Genomic DNA, 6,830 nt, shown 5'->3' on the forward strand with positions numbered 1-6,830 from the left:
TTGTTTTCAATATTTTCCAAAAAGTCAGCTCAAAACTCCAGGCAACCTTTGACAACAGCCAAAAATTTGTTCTGCGGTTGTCTTGCGGCTGTCATGCGACCATTATCTTACGGTCGTATCACCGCACGTGAACTCTAATTATTGACGCCCGCAGTAAAACATTGTTCATGCTTAAAATTATGATACACATTTTAAAATTATGAATAAATACATGTTTTTCCCAAAAATAATGTAAGTGAAAATTTTAAATAATTGTTCGTATTTAAAATTAAGTATTTCCTTTTATATGTGGTCACTCTGGAAAGGTTGTCGTATTTTTTCATAGACAATGTAATTTCCATAAAAATCGATCAATTTACCCTTCAATTTAACGATTTTCACCATGTATTCATTATGATTTCGAATAACATTTATAAATAAATTGATTAAAAATCGGCAAATTCAAATTGAGATATCTAAAAATATATACACGGAGATATTTTCAGGAAATGTAGTTGAAAGTGTGTACTTTCAGGTGCATTGTTCTGTTTTGCGCTAAAATGCGCCATTTTGAAAACATTGCAACTTGAAAATAGGCACAAAATCACTTAAAAATGGTTATAACTCCTCAATAAAGGCTCAAAACATTTTGCTGTTTTCAGCAAAGATATGTAATTTTATGTCATAAACAACTCTTCAAAACATAGTAGGCCGCTAAAACGCTAACATTTTAAGTTATCACAAAAAAGTGCTTTTTGGACCATTTTTGCAAAACTGGCGTATATCTCGAGTAGATTAAGAGCTACAAATTTGGCGCCTTCGACCAACCTTCATGAATTTTTCTCCTCTACAACTTTGCCCTACAACGTCATCCAACAAAGTTAATTATGGTAGACACCCTGGAAGGTCGTCACCCTGTATGTCAATAACTTGAAAAGATAGCCCTTATCAAGTACAACAACTCTTCCGAAGACACCATTTGGCTAGGACTTCAAATAAAAGAGTTATCAATTTATTCCTCTTAATTTTGCCATTCCGAACACTGTGCAATGGCCACTCCGGGTGTGGCCAATCCTGTAAAAATGGCCATTTTCATTACCAGTATCAAAAACCATGAATTTTGATACCCATATTGCCCCAAGTCGTATGGTTCGATAAATGCCCCCCCGGTAGAACCTTCCCTTAGGGCCATGGCCACTCCGGGTGTGGCCAATAACCTACCAGTTTGGTCCCAACCCCATTGCCTTGAATCATTCTGGTTTCCGAGTGACCGTTCTTACAATGTTCTTTAGAACAGAATTCCTCCCAAGGTGGTGCACAACCTGTGTCTTTCAATGTGTGTATGTGTGTGTGAGCAATAAAATTACCACCGTCGATCCGTCTCTGACGGATTTTCGGTCAAAACTAACTGTTCAGAGGCTATCTGTTAGCTTATATAGTCCGCATGAAATGTGGTAACAATGGTGCAACATTCTCGCGTGACAGTTCCAAGCAAGCAGGAGACGAGGCAAAAATTGCACCATGTTGCCACATTTCATGCGGACTATATAAGCTAACAGATAGCCTCTGAACAGTTAGTTTTGACCGAAAATCCGTCAGAGACGGATCGACGGTGGTAATTTTATTGCTCATACACACATACATTGAAAGACACAGGTTGTGCACCACCTTGGGAGGAATTCTGTTCTAAAGAACATTGTAAGAACGGTCACTCGGAAACCAGAATGATTCAAGGCAATGGGGTTGGGACCAAACTGGTAGGATATTGGCCACACCCGGAGTGGCCATAGGCCTGAGGGAAGGTTTTACCGGGGGGACATTTATCGAACCATACGACTTGGGGCAATATGGGTATCAAAATTCATGGTTTTTGATACTGGTGATGAAAATGGCCATTTTGACAGGATTGGCCACACCCGGAGTGGCCATGGCCCTGAGGGAAGGTTCTACCGGGGGGACATTTATCGAACCATACGACTTGGGGCAATATGGGTATCAAAATTCATGGTTTTTGATACTGGTGATGAAAATGGCCATTTTGACAGGATTGGCCACACCCGGAGTGGCCATGGCCCTGAGGGAAGGTTCTACCAGGGGACATTTATCGAACCATACGACTTTGGGCAATATGGGTATCAAAATTCATGGTTTTTGATACTGGTGATGAAAATGGCCATTTTGACAGGATTGGCCACACCCGGAGTGGCCATGGCCCTGAGGGAAGGTTCTACCGGGGGGACATTTATCGAACCATACGACTTGGGGCAATATGGGTATCAAAATTCATGGTTTTTGATACTGGTAATGAAAATGGTTATTTTGACAGGATTGGCCACACCCGGAGTGGCCATGGCCCTGAGGGAAGGTTCTACCGGGGGGACATTTATCGAATCATACGACTTGGGGCAATATGGGTATCAAAATTCATGGTTTTTGATACTGGTGATGAAAATGGCCATTTTGACAGGATTGGCCACACTCGGAGTGGCCATGGCCCTGAGGGAAGGTTCTACCGGGGGGACATTTATCGAACCATACGACTTGGGACAATATGGGTATCAAAATTCATGGTTTTTGATACTGGTAATGAAAATGGCCATTTTGACAGGATTTGCCACACCCGGAGTGGCCATGGCCCTGAGGGAAGGTTCTACCGGGGAGACATTTATCGAACCATACGACTTGGGGCAATATGGGTACCAAAATTCATGGTTTTTGATACTGGTGATGAAAATGGCCATTTTGACAGGATTGGCCACACTCGGAATGGCCATGGCCCTGAGGGAAGGTTCTACCGGGGGGGACATTTATCGAACTATACGACTTGGGACAATATGGGTATCAAAATTCATGGTTTTTGGTACCGTCCCAAGTCGTATGGTTCGATAAATGTCCCCGGTAGAACCTTCCCCAGGGCCATGGCCACTTCGGTTGAGGCCAACCCTGCCAAAATGACTATTTTCATTACCAGTATCAAAAACCATGAATTTTGATACCCATATTGCCCCAATTTATATGGTTCGATAAATATCCCCCCGGTAAAACCTTCCCTCAGGGCATTTGAATAAATTGATTACTCCTTTATTTGACCTCCTAGCCAAATGGTGTCTTCGGAAGAGTTGTTGAACTTGATAAGGGCTATCTTTTAAAGTTATTGACATGCAGGGTGACGACCTTCCAGGGTGTCAACCAAAAACTAACTCTGTTGGATGACGTTGTAGGGCTTTGGTGTATTGCGCAAAGTTGTAGAGGAGAAAATTTCATGAAAGTTTGTCAAAGGCGCCAAATTTGTAGCTCTTAATCTACTACGTCATTTTTGCAAAAATGGTAAAAAAAGCACTTTTTTTGTGATAACATAAAATGTTAGCATTTTAGCGGCCTACTATGTTCTGAAGAGTTGTTTATGACATAAAATTACACATCTTTGCCCAAGACAGCAAAATGTTGTGAGCCTTTATTGAGGAGTTATAACCATTTGTAAGTGATTTTGAGCATATTTTTAAGTTGCAATGTTTTCGAAATGGCGAATTTTGGCGCAAAACCGAACAATGCACATTAGGGTGGTCCAAATCCGGACTTTTTTGGGGCTACCCCCTGAAATCAAAGATTGACCCATCACTAGGCTAAATTCCAAATTTGAGCTCATTCTGACCACGGGAACCCCTCCCTCCAATCGCTTAAAGTTTGTATGGGAAAAATCGTCAAAATGTATGGAGAAAAGCAGCTGTTTTACTTTTTTACCTGTGGAAGGCGCCAAAGTTATCCGATTCTTACCATTTCTCAAATGTAGAACCTTCATTAAATTTAGAACAACTTTCCCGAAGACACCATATTTTTAGGATTTTTTCTCGCGAAGTTATTAGCGCCCAAAACTGACCCTTTTTGCGCGGCCAGCTGTAAGGGGCTACCTAACAACGATGTTTATTTCCAATTCGTACACGCACGTGCTCTCTCTCAGGTTCAAACTCTCTCACGAGCTTGCTCGCCTGCCTGCCTGCTTGTTTACCTACAAGCGCGTGCTCTGTTTCTCGGCTTGGACTTTTGTCGTCGTCGTCGTTTTCGTTTGCTATCCGCTGCGCTGCGTTCTTGACATGTTTATTATAATGTTGAACTAAAATACCAGGTTTGTTTTGAGATATAAAATTTAATGTAATATGTGATCAACAAAAGATATCATATTATAAGAGCGTGTGAGGGAGAATACAAATTTGATGAATTAGTTCATCCCAAGTTCATCCATGAATCGTCATCGTTTTGGATTTTAATTTATCTGCTCTTGTTACAAGAAATACCATGCAGTTTTTTTTAGATAAAAAATGAAGGAATCTTTTTTAGATTTTTTTTTAAACTGAAAGAAAAGGAAGGCCGCAACTGCAAGATCTGAAGGTAGTTTACGATTGTGCAGAAAGAGATGTTTTCTGAATCGTTAAATTTACAGGTAAACTGACAAAAAATGATAAACAGTTGCAAAATTTGTTGCAGGTGGTCTAGGAACACAGAAAGAAATTTCCATAAAGAATAAAAAAATAATTTTAGAGAGTATGAATGAAAATTTGCAGCAATAATTGTAAAATTGCCTTGATTTGTTCTGATTTGTACTAAAGTATATTTTTGTTAAAGCAAACTACCTAAAGGAACAACATTTATATTACCTGATTTTTTTTTTTAATAATTGAATCATTATCATGTTTCTTTAGAATATACGAAAAACTGCGTGTAATGCTGGAAGTAGGTCGCGTGGCGGGTCGGACGCAAATTTTTGTGCTCCTGTCATTTTCATGGAGTTTTGATTTTTTTTATGTTTGAGGCAAAATTCAAATGTCTTTAAAGTTATTTAAACGGTTTGCGAATGTTCTAAAACTTGTGCTCCTAGTGTAGAAGGAAACTGTTTGGTCCGCGCCGGAAGTGAAAGTGAGAAGGAGACCATCAAACTGCCAAGGGAACCAAGAGAATGACTGAATTCGCGTTACGGACAGCTTTATACCGGACGGTGCTGGGTGGCGTTAGTCATCAAATTCTGGTCTGAAGAGGATTACTAGAATTTGGCCAACTACGTGGAGCTGAAAGTCTGAATTTTTGGATCCGTCAGGATCGCCGCCTGTGGCAGTAATTTGGATGTGTGCTTCCTCCGGCATAGAACGGCTGTTCAAGATCATGTTGTTCAAACCCGGTGAGGAATTTCCTTTTTGCATCTTATTTAATTTCAAGCGTTGAAGGAGTGGCCGTGGCTGAATGGTTACGGTGTTCGCTTTATAAGCGAATGGTCCTGGGTTCGATTCCCATGTGCTCCCAACGAGAAAGTTAAAGAAATATAAATTCGTGAAACTCCTGAACAATGAACGAAAAATCAAAGTTGCTCGAGGCGGGATTCGATCCCCCGTCCAGGTTGATAAACAAAAAGGCTAACCACTAGTCCATCGTGGCTTGATGAGCTATGACTGGAATTAGGAATACTGTTACTGCTAACTATATACGCGCTGGGTCTTTGTCCATTTGACAAAGGTTCGGAAGTTCTAAATAACGTTTGAATCTGATTGATGCAAACGTTCTTCAGGGCGGGGCTTGTCGATAAAGCTGAGGTACCTCGCGCTCGGCTAGCCAGCGTAGAAATGGGTCACCGAAGCTCGGCAGAGCTAACACCTTTCAAATGCCTATGCGAGTTATTTGCATGTATAGAATGTCAAATTCTAAAATACATGGAAACAACTCAATTTGTAAGAAGCGACCGCGTGGTCCCGTTTGATTGGTTGCACACACACACACACACACGAAAAACTGCGTGTAATGCTTGAAAAAACAAACAAACCCTGTTCTCATGACATTTGCTGTAATTTTTTGATCGAGCCTAAGCTGTCTTTTCTTTAAACTATTTTTTCAGCGCAGTTTTTTTTATTTTTGTCATAATTCAAGAATTTATATGCTAAATATATCTCAAAACAATCCTGCTATTTTAGTTGAAAATCATAATAAACATGCCAGAAACGCAGCGCAGCGGATAGCAAACGAAAACGACGACGACGACAAAAGTCCAAGCAGAGAAACAGCGCGCGCTTGTTGGTAAACAGGCAGGCAGGCAGGCAGGCGAGCTCGTGAGAGAGTTTGAACCTGAGAGAGAGCACGTGCGTGTACGAATTGGAAATAAACATCGTTGTTAGGTAGCCCCTTACAGCTGGCCGCGCAAAAAGGGTCAGTTTTGGGCGCTAATAACTTCGCGGGAAAAAATCCTAAAAATATGGTGTCTTCGGGAAAGTTGTTCTAAATTTAATGAAGGTTCTACATTTGAGAAATGGTAAGAATCGGATAACTTTGGCGCCTTCCACAGGTAAAAAAGTAAAACAGTTGCTTTTCTCCATACATTTTGACGATTTTTCCCATACAAACTTTAAGCGATTGGAGGGAGGGGTTCCCGTGGTCAGAATGAGCTCAAATTTGGAATTTAGCCTAGTGATGGGTCAATCTTTGATTTAAGGGGGTAGCCCCAAAAAAGTCCGGATTTGGACCACCCTAATGCACATGAAAGTACACACTTTCAACTACATTTTCTGAAAATATCTCCGTGTCGATCGGTGTCGATTTAGAGATACAGTGGACTCTCTCGTTGTCGATCTTCTCGATATCAATATTACTCCAGCTGTCAATAAATTTTTCAGTCCCTTCAAATAGATTGCTTTGATTTTTTGTTCTATAATTTCATAACTCCTGCTCTCGACGGTCCCTTCAATATCGACAGCGAGAGAGTTCACTGTATCTAAATTTGAATTTGACGGTTTTTAATCAATTTGTTTATAATTTTTAAGTGGAATCTTATTTAAACGTGGTAATAATCGGTAAATTGAAAGGGTAAATTGATC

This window comes from Culex pipiens, chromosome 3, assembly GCF_016801865.2.
Source record: "Culex pipiens pallens isolate TS chromosome 3, TS_CPP_V2, whole genome shotgun sequence".
NCBI classification, from domain to species: domain Eukaryota; kingdom Metazoa; phylum Arthropoda; class Insecta; order Diptera; family Culicidae; genus Culex; species Culex pipiens.